The 24,659-nt window shown below is 43.1% G+C and overlaps 1 long non-coding RNA gene across 1 annotated transcript; it reads right to left on the bottom strand.

Moving 5' to 3' along the window:
* Positions 1-3,287: 3,287 nt before the first annotated feature.
* On the bottom strand, positions 3,288-11,357 carry LOC119385080 (uncharacterized). Its single transcript, XR_005182078.2, has 3 exons — positions 11,181-11,357; positions 6,325-6,412; positions 3,288-3,358 (listed from the first exon to the last, which is right to left on the bottom strand). It is a non-coding gene; the product is annotated as an uncharacterized LOC119385080 (long non-coding RNA).
* Between the last annotated feature and the right edge of the window lie 13,302 nt (positions 11,358-24,659).

Genomic DNA, 24,659 nt, shown 5'->3' with positions numbered 1-24,659 from the left:
AGCCAGAAGGCTCCCAGTTTGAATTCACCGTTGTAGATACCAACGCGTTCGAATTATCGGGAGTTTTCCCCGATAGAAATACATAGGGCTGTGCCGGGACCAGGGCGTCAGTTCAAATTAGCAGTAAGTTCGAATTAACCAAGTTTGAATTAACGAGCTTTTACTGTACCTCATTAAACTCTTCCCACCAGCAACATGTGGCACATGCCTGCATACCACAGCCTGTGGTATCACAGGTGATACACTGTCTTTACTAGCGACAGTGAGAATAGAGTTTGGAAATGTTAACATGATAGTGCTAAAGAGAAAACCATGTGCCGGCTTTCAAGGCTTGAGCCAGAATCAAACCCAGGCATTCTGCACAGCATTTAAGTATTCTACCAGAGACACCAGTGCTCCAAGCTCTTTTGGAAAAAGACGCTGCAGAAGCATCATATCAGGGCAATGCTAATTATGGTTGCAGTGCCTGCGATCCACTTTTATAACAGCGTCGTAACCATTACATATGTACTCCTGCGACTCGGCAAGGCACGGTCAAGCATTGCTCAAATATACCAGTCATCACAACGCAGTGTGGACTTCATTGCAATGAAAGTGACATCTACGTTGTAACATGAGTGACAATGTTACATAGAACCATGAGCTCACATTATTCTTGTCATTACCGATGAATCGTACTTTCCATACACTCATGTCTTCCAATGCCAATTTTAGTGTCTACCAAGGAGACATGATCACAAGAGTACTACGACATAGGGGGGTAGGTAGATAGGTAGGCAGATGAAACAGTCAAAGTGCCTGTGGTTCGCGAAGAAATGCGTTGCATTTAAAATAGCGCACAGAAAGAAAACATGCTGCAAGTGGAAGCTGCATCCACCACACAAACATGTAGTACACGCCAAGCAGGTGAATAATAGGAACTGGGCTCAGGTCGCGCATGCATCAGCATTTTTATATACTTTCATTTCACTATTAATTATTGTATTTAACTATCAATCATACATAATCGTGTAACCATGCTTCGCTTGGATTCACTGACTGCATTTTTACAGTTGCAAATAAACGTTCAAGCTCCTGGTCTCCTCCTTGCTTATTATATATTCAATCCTCAAAGTTGGCAGTATTAATGCCAAATGAGGATTCATCCTTGGTATTATTGACAGGAGGATAGCAATAAAGTAAACTGGAGAACCTGAACACGGTGGATATTTAAGTAAAGCACAACACGAATTTGAACAATGTGCATTTGGCTGCTACTTGCAGAAAGCTGCCTTTTCATCCAGTTTGACTGCACTTTAGCTTATTTCAAATGACAGTTTCCTAATCCCTTCTTTGGCATCATTGATGATGATGATATATGGTGTTTTATGGCGCAAGGGCCATTGATGGCCAAAGAGCGCCAGGACCTGATAATTTGGCATCATTGTTTTCGCCTTGCATGGACAGCCACTAAATATATCAGCCAGTATTTTAAGGAGTTGACGATATCCCACATTTACAAGGCAAATGAAGTTGTATGAATATTTGGACTTATCCACATTGCTGCACTGACTGAAGCACATGTCTTGGTGATTGGATGAACGCTAGGTACTCTATTTCCTAAACCATGATTCTGTTTTTTACTAATGCATTGCTGTATCAGTCGATTGTTGTGCTCTGGTCTACATCCTTTATCACTGTTGAGAAGGTTTGACCCAGTACTCATCCCGAAGTACCATTCAGTTTTCATATCAGATTTCATCACTGCAGCATAAACCCATGTTATCCTGTGATAAAAAATTACACTGCAATTACTGCCTGAGATACACAGGAGCCACTAAAACAGACAAACAAAAAAGAAAGCAAAGGGTCTTGCTCGAACTTACCAATGCCTCAGTTCCAAGAAATGGAAACAGTAAAAGAGCATCCAACAGGGTGAGGCTGCGAAGCTCTTTATGCCTGTCCAGTGCTGTTGCCCGCAACCTTGGCCTTCCTGTTGCTTCATCGTGGCAGGCTGCATTATTCTGGAGCCTTTCGTTATGAATTTGCAAGGACTCAACGGTTTCTCCATATGTAGTAAGATGGCTGCAGTCCTGAAATACAAGAAAAATAAAATGAAATGGTGCAGTGCAACTACAAGAATGCAGACAATCACTCATCCAAAAATTCAGCAGGTCCCACGCATCACGGGAATCTGTTTCATACAAAGCAGACAGCAAGCAGCTGTCTATGCTGCATTTTTTTTGCCTTTGTGTGAAGCATTACGAGGTGGACTGCCACGTTTTCGTAAATGAAGTAGTGTGCAAATCGTGCTCTTACTGGGCAGGCTGACTACACTGACGTTTAATGGGCCCGAGGTAAAGTCAGCACTCATGTTAGAGCAAGGACCTCGGTTTTATTGAAACGAAGCGCACGCCACGGTGCGACTCACATTTCGCATTGCTCGACCCCGGAGCAATACCCTTATGAATGCTACGTGTGATATTCACAACATCGCACGCTACGATGTGACACTGCGAATATGATACGTAACATTCTTTAGTATATTCTCCGCATGCAAATTCGGCACTCAGCAGCTTTGGACTTTATTGCGCGCGCAACGCCACAAAACTCAAACAACGCAGAAGCTGTTGAATGCCAAGAGCTTTCAGCCGCAGTCCTCATGCTGGCATAAAACTTGATTGCTATGTCGCGATGAACAAACAATCAGTTGCCAAACGTTTTATCAGAGAAAAAAGTACCGTCACATACGTGGTGGTGTTGGTGGTGGCGGCGGTACGTTATAAAGGAGGGATGTAGAGCACACTTCAGGCTAATTAAACACTAGAGTCTTGTGCCATGGTCACAATGTGAATGCAGTCACAGGATGACTAATGCGGCTTTTACACTGCTCTTATGCAAAGAAATACAGGATGTACTTATTTATCAGAAAATGAAAGTGTATTAATGTAACAGGCATTTGTTTATTGTTTTCTTGATACTTTCAGTAACATGGCACTCTGTTAATTCGGTCATTTTTTGTCGGTCTGACGATATCCAAATTGACGAGCTTTTATTGCACAATGTAACTAATTTATTTTTCCTGCATTTGTCACTTTAGTTATTTAAGAAATCTGCTGCCACACAGCACTAAATAATAGCGCAGCACCAGCGGTACTGCAGCTGCTACACCAAGATACCATCAGAAGATGTAAGAAATATTTTTCAAAGCAACTCACAAAAAAGACGGCACAATTTGTTGTTTGCCACTTCTTCAGATGGTGCCTGCATTTGCTTTGGCAGACAGCGTTTCTTTTGAATTAGCATTTCCTCCGAACAGTTTTGTAGCTTTTTTCTTGTGTTGTTGGAACTTGTTCCTCAGGGCCATCACCCATGATTCCTGTAAAGTTTTAAACACATACATTAATAACAATGATTGAAAAATTCATCAGTGTTGCAGGTGTACAGACGGAACTAACTACTCAAATGATATAGCTGACGGCACCATTATAGCACCAAGCTTGAACAGAACTAACGAACCAGACACCATGTAGGGCCCAGTATGCACGGTTTTATGTTGCTGAAAGAAACACTGAACAAAATTTTTGCCCCCTAGATTCTCAGCCATACTGAAAGATTGGGTGCCGCATTCTGTAGCCACAACCTTCATTTCAGGCAGAAACTAATGGAAAAGAATGAATTGAATGAGTTTTTCACAAACTGCTCCGTGCAGCGGCCATGCTGTGAACTAGAGGAGGTGATGCTTAACGCCCCTGGCAATGGGAGTGCCTACTTTGCCAGCCGTTGCCTGCATCTCTCAACTGGCTCTGCTTTCACTATGGTTCCTAGAGCCCGTATGATCGGCACCGACAGCGAACAATGCTCTTGGTTGGGGTAAAGGCCCAAACGGGTGTGGCACACCTCAGTGCCTTTGTGAAAGCCGTTGAGTGCGATGCAGATGAGAGGCGGAAAAAGGGAGGTAGCAGAACAGGAAAACATGCACCCTGCATTCGCCAGGGAGGCATTTAATCTCACAGCCGTCGATGTGCCCCTCTCACTCTGACGTCCAGCTGTCACGCACTGTTAATCCACCAAAACTGCACCCAACTGTTTAAAATATGTGAAATAAACTGTTTATCTGAACACTAGCGCCTTTCAAGTGGTATTTTGTCATTTTTTACCTATTTTTGTTAAGCATTGCTTTAAGAGCTACATTGAGTTCATCACATATCAACTAGCTAGCCCATCTATCGTCCTTCATTTTTCTGCACTGAGCATGACTGTACCGCTATGACGGGCATTCTGAAATTTTCATAGCAAATGTATCATAAATTTGGAATGTCCACACGCAATTTTCACCAAAATGAGAGCGCACGTCACTTCTGTAACAACATAAATATAAATTTTGCTCTACATGTTACCGTAGATCGCACCTAAAGCATCAAAACAAAAAAATGGCAGCACCTATAAAAAAAAACAGGTTAAATCATAAACAGCAATTTGATCTGCAATTTGAAGGGTCCTTGTTTCAAGAATGTCTGTGGCAAACTGGTAAATGTGTGGTGGCGCTCCAGCTTATGACACTCCTGAAATGGTGAAGGCTATATCATTGTACTTGAAAAGCTGAGACAAAGAATTAGGTGGTCAACTGTCACTTAATGATGTAGCAAAACTTTATGCACGAGTGGATGCCTCATGTACTGGCAGACAGATGTTGCAAAAATAGCAAAGCAGGCTGGCATAATGCAGGGCATATTCCCACCTAAAATTTATGAAAATTAAACTAAATGTTGCAGTTTGATGCGTCCAAACCACAATATTATTATGTGGCACACCCAAATGGTGGGGAGTCCAGATTAATTCGGACCCCCTGGTGTTTTTTAACGTCTGTCTACATTGGTAGAGCATCGGGGCGCATTACACGAAGGCTACAGGTTCGGTCCCTGCCAGCGGCAAGTTGCCTTTTGTCCACTTTACTTTCTTCGCATCTACTATATTGCGATTACCACAATGCACTTAAAGCAGTACAGTTAACACCCCCTATACCTTCTTTGGCTTCATTATCTGCTGGTCTTTATCAAGGTTGAATCTGAGCACATGGCTTTTGTATTTTAACCCTTAATGAAATGTACCCACCACAGACAAGACACAAGTTCTGCATTCTCGTTCATAACAATGGTACACGTTCACCACAAAACTGCCCCAGCAGGCACGCCTTTTTTTTTTCATTCTTAAAGGGACTGTCTACCGCTCGGAAAAAATTTTCTGATTGTGGTGAAAATGAGAATATCGTTCGTCGCATCGGCAGCCACGAGGATGCTTTTGCGCCATAAAAGAGGAATTATATTTTTAATTTGATGTTGAAAATCGTGAAAGAATGACCGCTAGCGTCACCCAACGGCGATAAGGTTCAATTCACTGGTATGACAAGAAATCCACGCAGGTAGACTCATTTTGCTTAAAAACAAACATGTATAACTTGAAATTGTATTTTACGCACTTGAGGCACCCTTCGGTTGCGTCAGAGAGTAATTTTTTGCTTTTTTTTTTCTCACGCATCCAAAAAGGCGCCTGGTGGCGCTGCTTACGGCGCCATCTTCGATTTCGTCTGCTTCAACTCATGCGGTAGGCCTTGCGGCTCTCTGCACTGATCGTACTGTGCTGCTGTATTGTTGTTAGGATGTCTCACATGTGCTGCGCTGTGAAGGCGCGCATTTATTGATCAACTTGGCTTGGATTGCGGCAGCTGTGCTAAAATAAACGCATAGACTGCGATTACAGCAAAACAAGTGTTCTGTAATCGTATAATAAGGTTTCATTTACCGCTAGCGCACTGAAAACGATTGTTACCATTCATTACAATAGTGTTCAGCGAAAATAAAGTAATCCTACAGAAATAGCATGTGCTTTCGGTTTTAATTTTTACCGGCACTACAATCGTCATCGCGTCCACCAACCAGTGTTGTGGGCATGTTTCACGTCAATGAAAGAAGACCGAACGCAGATAGAAAAATTCTGTTTTAAAAATTTCTACTCACTTTCCAGAGAAACCGCTGCAAGGTCGGACACTTCAGATGGTACGCTTTCTATTGCGGTACAAAACAGAAAAGTGATGAAGGACCGTAGACAGTCCCTTTAATGCAAACTTTGATTGCCCCTTATAACAACTGATCTGCGCCAAAATAGCAGCTAGGGATAGACATGCTTCATTAGAAGAACCAGAGATCAACATCATGCTCAGCTCTTACATGACCAGAAAAATTTACAGTCACAATGTAAAATGGCAACTAGTAACTGCAGCTACACAGTGTGGTAAGGTTTTGTGGCACTGCAAAGATTGAAAAAAAAGATGTGCGATGCTCTTACCAGGCTGCAACCGACCCTATCTGCAAGGTGTGGATGAGCGGTGACCAATCTCTCAGCAGCTACCCGATAGAGCTGCCTGGACGGGTACCTGTACACGCAGTGAAATAACCCCAGTGAGAACTGAATAATGTGAAACTATATTCTTGTGCATAAAAAATCCCAAGATAATGTGCCTTAGAAAATAACAAATCTTACAAAAACTCTATAAATGAGCATTACAGATGCTAGCAAACTAAGGACAACAAAACAGTAAAAGAACAAAAACACTAGAGACACATTCAGATGAACAGAATTAGCGCAGAAGCCCCTTGCTTATTGCTAAAAACAATCATTGAAGGCTTCATACAAGTCTTCTATAAACTAAGTTTGTCAGAGCAGCTTGTACGTATCTTTATTAAAGCATTATATGGCCTTTACGCAATAGAAATTATTTTCAGTGTGCATTAAATGATCGATCTTCCCGAAGGTCGCTGATTTGATCTCGGCCACGGCAATCGCTTTTCGGTGGAGGCGAAATGGTAGAGGCCCGTGTACTGAGCGATGTCAGTGCGCGTTAAAGAACCCCAGGTGGTCGAAATTTCCGGAGCCCTCCACTATAGCGTCTCTCATATTAATATTGTGGTTCTGGAACGTAAGACCCCAGACAGGCCCGTAGCCAGGGGGGGGGGGTCAGGGGGCCCGGGCCCCTCCCAAAATTTTGATGACACACGGTGTTTTATCAAAAATAAATCATGAAAGTAGCCGTTTTTCTCAAATAGTCAAGGCTTTCAGCAAGTGGGCCTCCCTCGAAAAAATTTCCTGGCTACGGGCCTGACCCCAGATATTATTATTTATGATTGATCTTCTTGTGTAAAGACTTCAATGTGTAATACATGTTGCATTATTAAGCTAGGCCACTGCCTCTTTCGCATTTAGTATAATGCCCACAGACATGGCATTATACTAAACCACTGGCAAAATGCCACTTTTCTCCGCAAAACTTCAGCAATATTAAGTTTGGGGCTTAAAGGGGAGATATTGAACAAAAATATGGAAAAATGATGAAAGCATCGTATATTCCCTCAGAAGATACAACTGTTTCGATAAACAGTCAATTTCAGGTATTCTTCCAAGTTTCCCATGGTGCATCGACATTAGCTTGGCGTCAGGCTACAGTACTAATTTTGGTGACTACACGCAGCAGTCTGGCTAGTTGTGATGATGTCGGGTACCAAAATTTCCGAAATGGCCACTTTTGTGTCACTGCAACACCCGAAATTGTCACTCGTGCCCCGCTAACGAAGCCACGGTGTGAAACGGTTATGAAAATATCACGATATCTTGTGCTAGCACATGAGGTGAAGTGGTCATGCAAATATCATGATATCTTGTGCTAGAGCATGAGGAGAAGCTCACACAGTGTTTTGACGCACGGGTACAGTAGGAACCAAAACTAGCTTTTAAAAACATACTATAATTATTTCTTCGGGATGAGCTTCTAGGCTCTTGAGGGCTTGGCTTTTCATTTGGCACAAAGAAAACGACAAATGAAAATTACTGTATGAGTACCCCTTTAGACCATTAACCAAATCAGTAACGTGGTAGTCAGACTAGTTTTATTTTGACAAGGCTGCACGCTGCAGCCAGCAGCGCTTTTACCTATCAAAGTGCGCGAGGCAGATAGCGTTTGCTGTCTCTAGAAATACTCCCACACGAACACGGTGGTTACTTTTGTTATTTAATAATTTATGCAGCAGATGGCACCAATAGTCTCTATAAAACTTTCTTGCTCTGCCTGCTCGCACAATAAATGCATTCGTTCTCCCTGTCTGAATATCGGCAGCTTTTCGTAGCTGCATGTGGCCGTCTTCCTCGCTGTATCGCCCTCACATCGGACGAATTTCTGCTCGGACTGCCCTCGCGGACTTTTCACATGTGCAAACGTGTATTAGTGGCAAATAAAATGCCACAGTAGGTTTTGGGTGACACTACGCTGCAATTTCAGATTTCAAAGGACTGAAAAATGCCCTCCCTCAATTTTACAAACTTCCTGATTCAATTAAATAATTCAACCCCCTTCGTCACTTCAATAAGTCAAGTTTCAACTGTATTTTATATACATATACTCAAATACTTGACAACCAATGCTGTTAAATTTTTCCACTTTGGTGAACATGAGCCTAAAGTTCCCTTGGTTTAGTGCATGCTCTCGAGTGGCTCGCTATATTCTTGGTACCCATTTATAAAATTAACTAACTACCATGGGCCAAACCTAGGTCATGCTACCATTTACTTTCATTATCTTATGAAATGCTTGCTAGTGAATGTAAGAAACACTTTACTGTGAACCTTTTATGTTCAAATTCTCCACAACATTGTAAAATCTCAAGGCAGCAGTCTTCTAACGATCCAACCAGATTGTCTAGCTTGCTTTCACTGTGCAACTAGGGGCCAACTGCAATAAAATCTCATTTTCTTTAAATTTGTTATGAGTGAGCATTATTTACCACTAAAGCCATCTTGGTAAGCCTGTAAAGCTGATAACCGTATATTTCTTGTTAGCTGCCTAAAACAGTTCTTAAAGGAGCACCAACACAAAAATTTTGCACCTTCTTTTTTCTGTTGCAATAAGTAGATAATAATCCACTTATCATGGCTGGAAAGCTCGTTTGCTCGAGCGCACCGCGGTTAATTATTGGGAAGGGTTTTATACCGCCCAGTCGCAGTTTCCGTTTCAGAGAGTGCGGAGCGAGATGGGACCTAGAGTGGTTTTCGTGTAAACATAAGTTGGCTACGTGAGGACAAAATACCGCGTGCACGTGAGCACCGCCTTGACAGCTCTTTTCAACGAAGGCTTCAACGAAATATACGTGACCCCCTAAAAATGCACTGCCAAGGCAAGGACACCAGCCTTTGTACTCCCGTGCAAGCCTGCCCCCTCTTTCCATTGAAAAGGTCTGCTAGGAGACAGCGCTCGCAAGGATAACGGCAGCCAACACAAACTCGTGACGCAGGTGGCGGTTGGTTGTTTACAAGGAAACCAGAGGCACGTTTCACTTGCAGTGCCACGACACATACTTTGAAATTGATTTTAAATAGTTCTAGGCTGTATTATCCATTGATATTTTGTAGATGATACATGTGTGTCCACACAAATCTATCCCACAAGTTATCTCGCCTTCAAAATTTTGTGTCAGTACTCCTTTAAGTAGGCAATCCATGCACATGGTGGTTGTCATTATGACATAGGTCCCAACATGCTGGTTGTGATGTGCTTCAGCACCTTCATATCTCAGAAGTCACGCTTAAAAGGAATCCGGCAGTTTTTCGATATTCACCAGTTTCAATAAAACTTTCAAATATGTTCTCTTCGGTACCTTGATGATATGTGGCAAATTGTACAACCGTGAGTAATTTAGTTTTCAAGAAAACAAATTTTAAAACTTGGTAGCCAATTCCGGAATCACACTTGCAAACGCGGGCTACCCTGTGTATGCCAACGTAACGTGCCTACTCTTTTCCAGCCCCGCCTCGTACAGCACATGCAGTGTGTGCTTTCTTCTACGTGGCGACAACGACGCGAGCACAGTTGTTCGGTTTTGTCAGCTGCACAGCATGTTAGTCGTCGCTGGCATTGGGTCTTACAGCAAGCACGCACAATATTGAGCAACGAGGAGATCGATGCGGGGGATGTCAGCTACATCATGCGCCGGCGGGTCGAAATCAAAAGGCGATGCTTCCGCGCTCAGATAGTAGCTGTGATCATCGTTGAACTTGTCACTGGTAAGTTCAGACAGGCTGGCACAGCTTGATTCCACGTCGGATGACATTGCCAGCTTGCTTTTCGTGCGATAGGAGAAACACGTGTGCTATGTTTACACCCTGGCTAGTCGTGGCAGCGTGCAGCGTATTTCGTGACGTCATCGCATACCCACCACGGAGCAGCTACCTGTTTCGGTTTTGACTCATCTTTTATTGTCTATTTAAAATTATTGAGGAGTCTCTCAGCAAAATGAACCACCCTAGCTGATACAGGACTTCTATTACTATTTGAGAACGGCACCATCTCAATATGGTCGAAAATGCACTGGAGTTCCCCTTTGAGGGCTCCTCTACGAACTCCAAGCTGATGTATTAAATTTCGTCTGGCCCTCTTGCTCGCGGGCCACTTCTCCGCCTCTGAACACTTCTCTCTACATTCCTACCTCTATGTAGCCTCGCCTATTCCTGTACCCTAATACTTATTAAACTCAGTTAACCCCCGATAACAGAAGCCCGGTGTTTCATCGGCCACTGAAATAAGTCGTAACAAAACACTAACATCAACTTGCCTATATGCAAGCAAAACTGCAACCATGTCACAAAGCCTTAAGTCTAACTCGTTACATTGCCTCAATTTTCGCTGGACAACTACAATGGTGGGGTCACTGAAGAGCATATACAAGCTGCAATAGCCAAATAATCGATGTGACATTCCCATGCACTTGTTGCTGTGTGCAGAGCATGCATCACAGTTTTGTAAGGTCCCATGCGCGCTCGAGCTTACAATCAAGCACACTTCTTCTGAATGTTCTTCCACAGATTTGATACAGCCTCAAAGCTGCTTAACTGCCAGATCAGCGACAAGAACATTTCATAACTTCAAAGTTATGCTCAAACAATGCTCAAGACTTTTTTTGGGCTCTCAATTGACAACAGTATGGTTGCAACCAACAAGTGCACAGCTGTTACAAACTAGGAGAAACAAAGGCAACCACTAAAACTTCTATAATACAATTTTAGTTCCCTACAGCTCATTCATGATGAGCAGTTGAGCCATTGAATAGTTAAACTACCAAGTTATAGCTAAAGAAAAGAAGCATACATGGAGTGATTACCATGCGATCTTGATGTATGCGCCAAAGCGCTTGTCAACTATGGCACGGCGCACAGCGCCATTTATTTGTATTTTTCTCCTCAGCACCTCGTCGTAGTGCCCAAAAGAAGGGAGCAAAAAATTTTAAAAATCCCGTTACTTTTCCAGTGGCACCGACTGGATGGACTGCACGTTTTGTGCGTTTTCTGTCACGGCACTGCAAAATAACACACAGAGTGCTTTAAAATTGAAGTTATGAAAAAATTAGCAAAAACTGATTCTCTAAATGTCTGTCAGTTTTATTTTTTTCTTTTTACTTTCGCTACTAACAATACTTCTGCTCGGCCATTTCCACAGCTCCTCCTGTACTCTGCACAAAAGTCAACGCAGGGCTAGCACCTTGCAAAAGGGAAACTTATGTTGTAACTCCTCAAAAAGCAAACCTGAGTTAACGCGAAGTGGGTAATAGACATTTGGGAAGACAAAAGGAGAGTTAAGATGTGAATGCCTACTGCAGCAAAGGAGCTGTTGATTGCTTTAACATTGTGAGTCTATGTACACACATGAAGCCAGACAATTCTACCGAATGCCAAAAGCCACTGTGTTGGTGTCTGGTTTTCCTTAAATTTATGGCATTTGCTTTTTGGCATTGGATATTGTAAAAGTACACCTGCCACAATTTACTCAGTTCCTAAATTTTATTTTGCTTGTTTGATCCTGTTCTCGCTAAATATTCTATGCCAATTCTTTGTAACATTCCACATTGTAAATTACACCGTGATAAAACCCCTGCTTAGAATTGCAGAAAACAAATAAGATATTGCCAACCTGCAACAGTACTCACATCAACACGAAGGCCTTGTTTCCGCACCAATTTTATTTTAGCCTTGTTTGGGACGTCACTTCCTTCCTCAAGATCGACATAGTCGCCCAGCTCTTCATCATACATTTGGATCTGTTAAATCAACATGTTAATGTAGCAACTTTCTCCGAGTGCACTTCAGTAGCCCACGTTGCAAAATCAGTGCAAGATTACAGGAAAACGCATAAATCAGCATGCAATGACTGGCTGAAGCTTCAAAAACTCAATAAGTTGAATACATGTTACAGCGGAAGATCAAACATGGTTTGTTGTTTGTCTCACTGGGCCGCGCCGTGATATCATACTGATAACATGTATAAGTTATCACTAGGGCTCAGTGTTTTCGGTTGTATCCGAATAAATGCGATAAACATTCGCCGGTAAAATTTTTGACAATTCGGATTTATCCGATAAACTCCGATTTCAAGGGCCAATATGACCTGGACCAACACCAACTTGCCCAACTTTTTATTATACTGTCCGTTCTTTATCCATAGGGAGAGTTCTAAGCGCTCATTGATACATATCCTGGTTCGACCGATTTAAAGTTTACCACACGTATACCTGTATTAGGCAACGTAGCTGTATTGTGCTTCGACTCAGCTTCCTACATGCAGAAGCTTCACAGGGACTTGCAACTCTCCAACCCTGAATTCAAGGCGCTTCACTTCAAAGATCTGTGCCACGTACTCAGCAACACTCTGGAGGATGGAATCAGGACGAGCTCGTTTAACGTAGTTCAAGATTTTGTTGTGCCCTTTCCTGCCCTGTTGAAACCGTTGCAGGAGCTGCGCCTTAAGTTTGGTCTTGTGTGCTTGGCCATGGGCATGTCCTTCAGTCGCTTAAAACCGTATGTCCGTCGAGGTGGTTCTCTTTTTATGAAGCTCTAGAAGATATTTTGGACTATTGGCGCGCCATTTTGTCTTTATTGGGAAGCGACAAAGCCACCAGAACGAAGTGTGAGAAGCTCAAGAGTCTTATTTCATCGCCTGAAGCTGTACACGACTTGCTTGTTAAGATGAGGTTTCTGAAGACCAATTCGTGTGCCGTGCTCTCAATCATTAAGGAACTTGAGGCAGAGAAAGGAGGCAGAGGAACTTGAGAGTACCCTGGCACACCAAGTTTATCCCATACTGGGGGTTCGTTTGCACGCACTCATCAGTCAATGGCGTGATCCAACCGAGGTCTTCGCATCAGATGTCACAAGTCTGTTCGACCTCCTTGACGAGAATGACCGCTTAATGATTGTCGCAAACATTCACAATACTACGCTGCTGTCGCCGAAAAGTGGAGACAGACATCTGAGAGCAACCTGTGCGATCAACTCCAGTACAGCAAAGAATCGTTTTGGTACTGTGTTGAAATTGTGAATCCAAATGTGAAGCATGAGCTGCCCTGTGCGTTCCAAACCTATGCGCCTATTTTTCAATTGGTGCTTCTTGAAACTGACGACATGAGCCAGCTCCTGAGTGTTTTTGCGAACTATCAGTGCTATGAAATATGTAACATTGTTGAATCCCTGTCGTTTTGGAGACTTCACAAATGTCCAGTGGCCAGTGCTTTCTCGCAATGCGCTGCGTCTTCTGGCACTTCCTGTTTCTAGCGCTAACGTTGGAAGGGCGTTTTCAAAGCTGAGAGTAGTCAATCGAAAGGAGCGCGCTTCGATCACTGACAGCAACTTCGCAAAGTATGCTTGCGTGTTTTACAATAAGCTTTAAGCTAAGGTTGTTATACACACAAATGCAGGTGTTTTGTGTTGAAGTATTTCGCTTGTGCATATATGTTTTTGTGCATTCAAACATTCTAGAAAAAATAAAATGTGCTTCGTGAGTTTTGATATTTTAGTATTTAAATATGAATTGATCTAAAATTTTGGAGTTTTGAGAATAATGAAAAACTCCGAATTTCGGAGAATTGGAGATTTACGAGAAATAACCTCCGATAAACGCCGAATTTCCGCCAAAAATATAAACCCCGATAAACACCTGCCGACTTTCAAGAAATATAAACACCGAAAACACAGAGCCCTAGCTATCACGCATCTAAGCTGCGGGGTACAGGGAGATCAAAGAACATGCGCGCTCTCATTTGCACACACACATACACTACTCTGACTTTTTGAAACGAAAAATTCCGAATACAAAAGTTTGCCACTGAATTAGCCTAAACCACGGCCTAACTATGAAAAATAGCGAAAGTATGTTGGAGCCTAATCAAATAGCTAATTCAAAAGAACAATTACGCACTCTTAAAGAACGAACACGGTCACTAAAATGTATGGCGTGACGTTCCTTCCATAAAGCAGCGAGCTTTTTCTTCGTTTTGCCTTCAGCTATCAAGTCATTCAACACAACCAAGCATAAAATGACAATAACGGTTTCGCTAGTCTCTTTAAACTTCAAAAACGATTACCAAAGAGCCTGAATCACTTTGCACGCCACAGTGGCAGTACGCGCCAGAACAGTTATGTATGCATGTAGTACATCTCACGACTTATCGGCACTAAGCCAGAAACGAAAGTTTGATTAAAACTTACCAAGGTCTTGTCATGTACGTACGTTGGTTAAGGAAGCGAGAGCATCCATCAGTTCGCCGTAGGCACCGTTAGGGAGTGAAACATTTTTCCGCTGGCCATCCTTCAGCACGACGAAAACGCGCACGCATGGGTTCGAAATAGGCGCTGAGCCAGGCAGAGCGGCACAGCTGGCAGAGCGGGAACGAAAACATGACGAAAAGGCGCCAAACCATACAACGCACACAACGCGCATGCGCGCCCCACGCAACCACAGCGACCACAGCGCCAATGCGGAATTAAAAACAACGCATGGCCTTCGAAATCGAAATTGGATTTCGGTCGCGCAAGTGTTTGCATGGCCTCTAAGACTGGTGTCGCGCTGCCGGCTTTCTTTGATAGCGGTCAATTAGGTCGTAATGTGTCGATTAGATCGTAACTTTACTTTGATGAGTTTGAACTCTACAATCCAATAGGAAGCAAACGTGAAAAGCATAAAGTCCTGGCTGGTTATCTGACAGCTCTAAATTCCCACCCCAATTTCGCTCAAAAGTTGACAGCAAATATCTTGTTCTTCTTGTGAAAACTGCCACTGTAGCAAAATTCACCTTGCACAAGATTATTCAGTCACTGCTTGAGGACCTTCAGCAGCTAGAATCTCATGGACTTGAGATAGATGGACAGTTTGTTAAAGGGTCCCTTCGTTATATGTGCGGAGATTTTTTTGATCGGTGATGGAGATAAGTTGTCTAGCCATCAGATAGGCGATTTTCGTGAATGCTTTTCATCAGGGCCTATCTGCCGTTTTTGTTTGGCAAAGACAGAACATATTGGTGAGAAGTGGCATGAAGAGGATTTCATAATCAGAACAAGGGAAATGCATGCTCAACATATCAACCTAATTAAAACAGATTCAAACCTCAGCAGTGTTTATGGGGTCAATGGTGAAAGCTAAGTTCACTTAAGTCATTTGATGTGAAAAAAGGTCTTCCACCAGATGTTATGCATGACCTGTTTGAAGGAGCGATTCCTTTTGCCATGAAACATATTGTACGGCACATTATATCAAGCCATGTACTCGCTCTCGATCAGCTAAATGAAAGGCTCAGTTCATTTCCCTTGCAAGGATGCGACAAGAAGTCAAGATTGCCACCTCCCATCAATCAGTGTTTGGCACATCAGCCATTAATTGTTTTTTTTGTTTTTTCTCATTATTTGTGGGGGATATTGTTGCAAAGAGAAACGATGCATACAATGTGTACCTCTTGCTGTCTGCCTTGGTTGACATTGTTCTTGCACCTCGTGTGTGCAGTAGTGCAGCTGCACAATTGCAAGTACTCGATGATTTTTACACTGCTTTTAGGGAAACTTTTCGAAATGTAAACGGTATACCAAAAATGCACTACATGATTAATTATCCGAGGCATCTTCTTTTGTACAGTCCTTTGTGCAGGCTCTCCTGTATGCACTTTAAGGCAAAGCATAAATTTTTCAAGTCCATTGCAAGGAAAACTCGCAATTTTAAGAGCATTTGTGGAACCCTGAGCCGCCGACATCAGATGAAGCTTATGTATACTCATTAACCCAACCGTTAGAATCTGTGGCTGCCATAGGCACAGTAAAAATAGACGTAAACTCATTGCCGGATCTTTGGAAAGACAGACTGCAGGAGCTTGACATGCCTGTGAAAAATATGCACAGTGTGACATCTATCACATTGTGCGAAAGAAAAATCAGTGTCGGTTGTGTGCTACCTGTATTTATAGCAGATGATGACCTTCCACACTTTGCCCAGGTCACGTTGATTGTGGCTTGTGACCAAAAATATTTTGTTTTCACTTCGTACCGTGAGACAAACTATTTTGATGACCACATGCATGCCTTTGTTGTGGAAAGTACAACTCACAATGTCATAGTTGAGGACTTTGGACATCTGTTTTTGACCTGTTAAGCCTGTACAAAGTAAGGGGCAACAACTATGTCACCCCTCGCTATGCTTTTTTTACCAGTGCAGGCTGTGACTTCTAAAGAGAACAACAGAGTAATTAAATGGGCATGTACTTTGAAAATAAATGGTCTAAAGGGCAGCACAAGCAGGTGGCAAATAGGAGTGTTCACTGTTCCTTGTTCAAGCTGAACAAGCAGTCGCTTGTACCACCTTTCCTTTCATATGTTTTTATGACAATATTGTAACAATTAGCTTGGTCTCAGACCTAAAATGCCTTGATTGTGTGGTAAATCACAAAATGTAGGTACAAATATGACTAGTTAACTTGAGGCAGTAGTATAAAAAATACTTGAAGTTCGAAGTTTACTATATTTCCTTCTTATACAGGAAGAACATCGTGTCATGGTGGTAGTGCTTAGCCCAATGATATTTTATTCTCTGTGTACGACTAGAGTTTTCCAAGGTGCGCCCATTGACTGTGGTATGTGTTATTGCAATTGGTGTCATGCACACAGGTCGGCAAACTCATTCATGAGTCGACTCACTCAGACTCACTCAGACTCAGATCGGCCCATGATCTGAGTCTGAGTGAGTATGGGTGAGGAATATTTGGGTGAGTTTGAGTCCGTGTGAGTCCCGTTGAGGAAATTTTTGGTGATTCTGTATCCGAGTGAGTCAGGTTGAGGAAAATATTGGCGAGTCTGAGTCTGAGTGAGCCCTCAGCGCAAAATATATTTCTTGCGTGAGTCTGAGTGAGCTCCACCTTTTATTGCCGACCTATGGTCCTATCTACTCATCTTCAGCATTACTATCAGCCTTATATCGGCTTACGTTTGTACTCAAACCTATTTGCACATATGTCAACGCACTCACGTTCATGTGCCACGTCAATATTTATTGGTCAGAGACGTGATTTGGGAGGGGTGCCATGACCTCCCCCCGCAAACTCTTCACTGGAAGTTCTTGATAAAAATATCTCATGTGAGTCGGGTATTTCATAAAAATGTCCTTACTGGATTAATGATAGCTTGTATTTGAAGGTATAAGATCAAAAGGCGTATCGTAGAGCGCCGATTATGTGAGATATTAGCATTAAATAGCATTGACACCAACATCTAAAAAAAGGTAGTTTTACGCTTATGGGCTCCTGAGTCGACACACTCAGGCTCACTCAGGCTAAAGTCAAGCCGTGAGTCTGAGTCTGAGTCCAGCTGAGTAAAACGCTCATGAGTTTGAGTCCAGTGAGTCCGGTTGAGGAAAATTTTGGTGAGTCTGAGTCCGAGTGAGCCCTCAGAACAGAATATATATTTGCTGAGTGAGTCGACTGAGTGCACTCCAACTTTTTTGCTGAGCTATGGTCATGCATGTGGCAGCTACATTTAAAGAGGAGCTGCTAAGTGAACTTCTGTTGTATTAAATATCATTGTTCATGATAAACTGTAGATGCTTGAAATGTAATGATCAATAAATGTGATTGTGCTCGTGTGTCTTCTATCTTTTTTGTATTATTACGTCATGCTGGTTTCATTATAATTGTGTCCAGAGTTTTTAAAATGATAATCTAATTTGTCTTGTATTGAATTACAATAAGTCCACATTAGGTGTGAGCTAGGCGTTTGCACAGCTATGATGGAAGGGGTTGAAGTCAGGTTAGGCTTGGGAGGCCGGCTCCCCCTGCATTTTTGACGGGGCACTCGACCTGCCCTCGGCAGGTCAACAGTAGCACTACAGCACCCATTTGAAAAGTGTTGGAGTTGATTTGTTTGGCAGTAGAGCCTGGTGCAGGGAAATTCTGAACCATCAGTTTTCCGAATATTGATTCAACTCTGATTATTAGGTTGGTATGGTGTGAGCAAAACAGGAAAATGTGTATCGTTGTACTCCTGCATGCATTTCCTTGAGATGATACACACAATGGGTCACCACCTTATTCGACTAAGCTTCTTGGCAGAAGTGCTGAAACAGTATGCCATACATAGGCGTGTGGAGGGTTCCCCATCAAGGGGGGGCAAAGGTTCATCACAGCGCCCCCCCATCCTACTAAGTCAATGTATGGGGCAGATTTTGTGCCCCCCCCCCTCTTAAGCGACTAGAAGGGCCAATGTACGGGGCAGATATTGCGCCCCCCCCTCTTAGGTGATTAGGGGGGGTGGCCGCCCCCCCTGCCCCCCCTGTGCGCACGTCTATGATGCCATAGCATACTGTGTTATGAGGCAACTGAGTGTGAGGCTACCTGCTTGTGAATTAATGAAGGCTCACTTTGGTCTCCTTACGTTACCAGTAAATTTTCATTTCTTTAGTAGTGCAAAGAGAGTCTGGTGTAATACTGAAGGAGCACAATTCTCACGTCTTTTATAGGCAAGTGTATGCAAAAATAAAATATAGCATTGTCGTACCTGAGGTTGTCAGTGCAGTGAGTAAATGAATGTTCTGCGTTGCAGCTAGAGTTATTTCTTTCGAGCTTGCATATCTTTAGCCCTTTACATCCCAAGTTATTTTTCAAAAATTGTTGCCAAAGTCTTCATTTTTTTAGTGCTTGATTGGAAATGCCCAGATACACTCTGAATAATATATTTCTTTGTACAAAATTCATAAGCATTTCTTCCCTTTTAGAGACAATTGGCTTGACTACACCGCGATTGTCCCTGCAACAACTACTGTATATATGAGCCTGTGAGAGCATGTCCCCCCCCCCCTCCTATCAAGGGATATTTTAAGCACTGTGATGGGGGATAATGACATCTTACTTCTGCAACAAGCAGTCTCCTACAAACTGTTAATAACACGAATGAGCCACAGAGTGCGTGGGAGTCATCTTTAAGAATAGCCAGCCAGACAGCACTTAAATGCAGCCGCCACAACCACAGTGCATTTTTGTTTCTTGAGCTCTCCAGTACTTCTGAAGGGCGCAAAAGCTTACTTATTGCCGTCCTTGCTGCATTAGATGATACATACGCAAAGTATTCTTTTATGGAGTCACAAAGCAAAACATTCATGCGCTTTAATTTAAGGGCACGCTACGCAACACCAAACTAAAATTCAACAGTAAACATCTGCAGCATCACTCATATATAGTCCAGGGTTGCTTTGGAGAGTTAAATCCAATCAATCAATAGACATGCAAATAAAAAATGACAACATATTGGTAGTGATCTTCATGGAGTAAACAAAAAACTCAATAACAAAGCATTTATTGTTCGCTAAAGTGCATGCAAAATACTTACAGGCTCGCACGCGTTGGTGGGTTCTTGGACACAGATTTAGGTGTCGTAAATGACGACGTTTTTCTCTATTAAACTGCACTGATGTATAAAAGGCTTCCCAGCTTTGTGTGCAGGGGCGAAATGTCAGCTCTTAAAAGCTGGTTTTAAAAGACAATGATGAGGAATTACAGGGTCTGTTTTTTTTAAACTTTAACTGTTTGACAGCTGTTGCACAAACATCTGGAACACACACATAGCAAACGAAAGGACACTACATGTTGCTTTATCTGTAAAGACACATACATTGCATATGGGCATGACAATGTCAACTAACTGTTGATCATATTTACATCTTTAGGCTACCTTTAAAATAGTGGTGGATTGGTCACTTGTGTGACAAACTACACAGAACTTCACAAAAATTGCACATCATTTCAGTTGCAATTATTCAAGGCATGTTTCCAATATGTAAATGAGACCATTCATTATGCTAAAGTTTTTCATAACTAGTAGGCATGTTTTTCGCCAGCAAGGCACTTATATTATGAACAAATCGCAGTGCTATAACAGACAAACGTCTACTTTGTATAAAACTTCGGTGTGGGCTGGATGGTGCTGGCTAATTCTTCAAGTTCGGGAGGATAGCGTTAAAGAACGCTGACAAAGAGGGAACATGTAAATAAGACGGCTGCCCATTTTTTACAACACATAGTCCCATTTACAAAAAAAAAGTGAAAATGTGATTACCTGCAGCCCGTGACTGCTCCCGTGCAGGTTGCATTGCAGCAATGCAAAACTATTTTTATGTGAAGCCTTAATCAGTGGCGGATCTAGCCCCTCGTTTTAGAGGGGGCGGCCACTTGAAGTAAAACTGGTGAGGGGGGGGGGTTCCTGACTTTTTTGTTTTTAGTAGGTACTGTCATCACAAGAAGCTCATCACAGCATAAATACTGTTAATTTGTGCTGACAGTGGTCCTGCTCATTTGTCGTAATTGGTGATGAGGTTGACAAGAGGCAGTGAAGGAGGGGGCAGGGAGCGTGCCTACACAGGCCTTGGGGGGGGGGAGGAATCGCCCCTACCGCCCCCCTCTGGATCCGCCACTGGCCTTAATTGTTCTCTTTGTCTCACATTCTAGTGAAATCAATAAACAGTGACCCTAAGGAAGGTATAGAGGACATTACCTGTATATTTTAACCATATATATATCATGGTAATTATGACATAAATGGAAATTAAAGTGTATGAAAAATCAACCTGCCACAGGTAAGGACTGAACCTACAGCCTGTGGATAACGCGTTCAATGCTCTATCAATTGAGCTACAGCTGTGGTCGCTTTCCCATACCCTGTACTTGGTATCTATGTTCGTGCAATCCTGGAGGCGCTGCCATCTGGCGTGACATAGCATGTCAACTTATTACAAGCTAGAAGCTGACCAACAAACCCTAGCATACTACCTAAGGCACAAAGTCTTCCGAAATGAGACCCTCCCTGCTTGGAGCAAGTCGATCTTTTTTATCCACTAATTACTTTCCATTTATGTAATAATTACAACACTACAATTAAACATACAATTACTGTCCCTTACACCTTCCTTAGCTTATTGGTGCACGTTAAGGAGTGGACAAAATTTCCAGAGCCCTCCATTACTCTCATAATCATATTGTGGTTTTGAGGCGTTAAACCCCATCAATTATTATTATATTAAATTAGCTTACTTGAGCACACCCTTGCCTCCCTTGTAGCTGTGACCTCTGGTCATGTGTAATTACAGCAGGAAATGTATTTCTTGAATAGTGATGCTCAGTACTTGTTTCTTGCACTCGAAGTATCATCTAATATTTGTTGCTTAGTTTCATCATGTGGGGCCTTTACCACTTTCAGCGAAGCAAACAAATAGTTTATATGCATGTTATGATAACATATCAGTTGCTTTTAAAGGTTGATCTCCATGTAATTGAGGACATGTATACGCTACATTGCTTGTCATTTAGCGGTGAGGGTGGGGGGTGTGTGCGTCTCGTCTGCACCTACTTGGGCCAGTATTTTGTGGCAATGCTTCGGGGCTATGCTCGATGAGTATTATCATCCACCGCTGATGGCCAGCTGAACACGTGGCGGATCACCGCTTTAACCACTGGCCAAGCACGAAAACTCAAGTGCCGCTGCAAGATATATCGTCGTGAAGGATAACCGAGTAAAACCATCATTTCTCAGGCATTTGCTCTACATACATGTAGTACTTCGATTGAAACTTCTGAAGCCAGTGGCGTAGGCAGAAATTTTTTTCGTGGGGGGGGGGGCGCCTCCTTGAGCCGACGTGGGATCGGATCTGGGCAGATAAGTGGGGTCGGGTGTCATTTTGTGCTCTGTATACCACGGGAAAAAAAGTTTCAGGGGGAGGGGCACGGGCCCGTGTGCCCCTCCCGGCTACGCCCCTGGCTGAAGCAAACTAGAGCAATAATCTAGATGCCTGTGTCGGATTTTCGCAACGCGCCGTTGGTTTATTTGTTCAACAAAGTTACGCACGTGTCTCTGGGTCTCAATTGTATGCCACCCAGTCATTTTTTTAACCATCGTCACAGACAACATCTCGGTTAAACGCGCCCACATTAGCTAATGCAGTATCGACACGATAGCGCACTCAGGCTGTTTTGTTAGTCCCACGACTCTCCCAGTAATAGTTCACTTGTCACGGAATAGCACTTAACTCACACAAAGTATCCTTGGACGCGGCTTGACACGGCCACTGCTGGGCCGCGGTAAATGCACTTCACTCAGCAGGCTGCTGCACTGCGCGATCCGCCGTCAGGTCATTTCGTCATCATAACCAGCACTTTTCTGTCGATCCACTTGCATGGACTATTTGCTACTTCATCAAAATTTTCGTAGTGGGCGGCCTAATCAGCTTGAACACTTCAACGATGCTAAAAAAAAGTTCTTCAACTTCCGCAGGCGAACCGTCATGTTGATTTGTTGAAGGCGGAGTTCTCACCGATCGCCGGCCGCGCGTTCACGGGCGTTGACCGTGTAGACGTCGCGGGCGTTGTTTGCGTGATAACTTTGCGTATTCACGAGGAAACAGAAACACAGGCACGTCTACAATACGAACTTGTATATTTTTAACAAAAACGTTGCGAGGCGAACGATCGAGGCAGCAGCGACGAGGCGACTGTCGTAACTTGGGCACGGCCGCTGTGTTTCCAACGCACGTGCTTGGCGCGTAACCAAAGACGATCGACCAAGGTCGGGGATGCGCTGGCTGTAGCTCGAGTTCACCGGCCGCATTCGGCGCCAGCACAGGAAACACTACACGACGTGAACGTGGACTTCAGGCCTTGAGCACTCTCACTCGGCGTTGTTGCTATAACTGCTCAGGTGCGCTATTGCATCGTCCGCAAATTCGAAACAAAACCGACAACGTCAGGCAACGAGCGTCCGATACTGAGCCCTTATGTCGGTTTTTCGCCTAGTAGGTTCCCCTAATACGCACAACACATGTGTACAGACAACGACAACATACGGGTTCTTTGGTGAGACAGGCGAGCAAGGGCGTATTTTTAACCCCCTTTGTGGCTTGCGTGCCGTCTCTTCTTTTGATACGCCCATTTCACTACGGAATGAAATCAGGTGATGCCACGTTAGTACTACCTTATTTTGAGCATCTCGACGATAAGGGTAAAATAGCGGTTTCAGCCCATTTTGCGCCCAATCATGGGAGTTCTTACTTTGGGCTTGGGAGTTAAAAGGAGATGTCGACAGCTAAAAACGCCCATATGGGCTAATTTGTGTTTACAGTGCAGGCCGAGTATTGTTGGTTTGAGGATGGAGCGTATTTGTGAGAAAATTGCTCTCTTTTCTTAATGGTCGCATAGTGCAACCTACGGATTATTAAATTACCTGCAAATAGAATGTTCATTATGAGAATACGATTTCATTCGCCGTGCACCAGAAAAAGGTACGAAACTTCACCTGATTTACTGAATACAATTTCAAGCTTCGTTACTATCCCCCCGGACAGTAATTTTTTTGCGTGTATTAAAACCTCACCTCCCCCGTACTGGGATGTCGAACTGCAACTGCGAAGAGACTACGGATCATGTATTGTGTTTTCATAGTGGAGGTCTATAACCTTGCAGTTATTGAATCAATCTTTCAATAAATCGATCAATCGCGCTAGTAATTCGTACTAGTGGGGCCAAGCCTGAAAGGAGTGCGGAGGTGGGCAGCCTCCTCGGTTTGTCTTTATTTTTCTCCTTCTTTGTTTTTTTTTCTTCTCTCTGTTTTTTCTATGTCGTTTTTATCTGTGTATTTCTATTTCTTAATTTGTCGCTCTTTATGTCTTTCCTTCTCTTTCTTCCTTTCTTTTTCTTTCTCTATTCCTCGCCTCCTCTTTCTTTTTATCTCTTTCTCTCTCAGTTTTTCTTTCCTCTCTCTCTCTCTCTCTTTCTATATAATATATATATATATATATATATATATATATATATATATATATATATATATTCTTTTTTTTCTATGCAATAGTTTGCCCCCCTCTTCCCTCCTCCTTTCCCTCTTCATTTGCCGTCACTTTCCTTCCCCACCCCGTTGCTATGCGGCACTATACGAGGCTATGTTTTGCTTGGCTAATGTGCCTAGATAGCCGAGTTACAACGCTCGCCTTCGGAGCGTGTTTACGCGAGTCCGAATTCCGCCTCGCCATGAATTTCTCTCTTTCTCTTCCTTGTTCTCTATTTCTTTCTTCATCTTTCTTTCTATCTCTTCCTCGCTCTCTCTCTGTACTCGTTCTCTCGCCAATCAGAGCTATTGCATCCCACTCCGGACAAAGCAGCGCCCGTGTTCTGGGAGCGAAGTAGAAGACGAAAAAGAGGAGAAAGAGCTAGTGCGTGTGCCGGTCCATGATTTTGATCATTTCTGTACGCACTACCCGTCACAACGAAAAGCTTACACAGCTCGGCCGTTGAAAACATGTA

Source organism: Rhipicephalus sanguineus, chromosome 3, assembly GCF_013339695.2.
Source record: "Rhipicephalus sanguineus isolate Rsan-2018 chromosome 3, BIME_Rsan_1.4, whole genome shotgun sequence".
NCBI classification, from domain to species: domain Eukaryota; kingdom Metazoa; phylum Arthropoda; class Arachnida; order Ixodida; family Ixodidae; genus Rhipicephalus; species Rhipicephalus sanguineus.
This window is presented reverse-complemented; position numbering and strand designations above follow the sequence as displayed.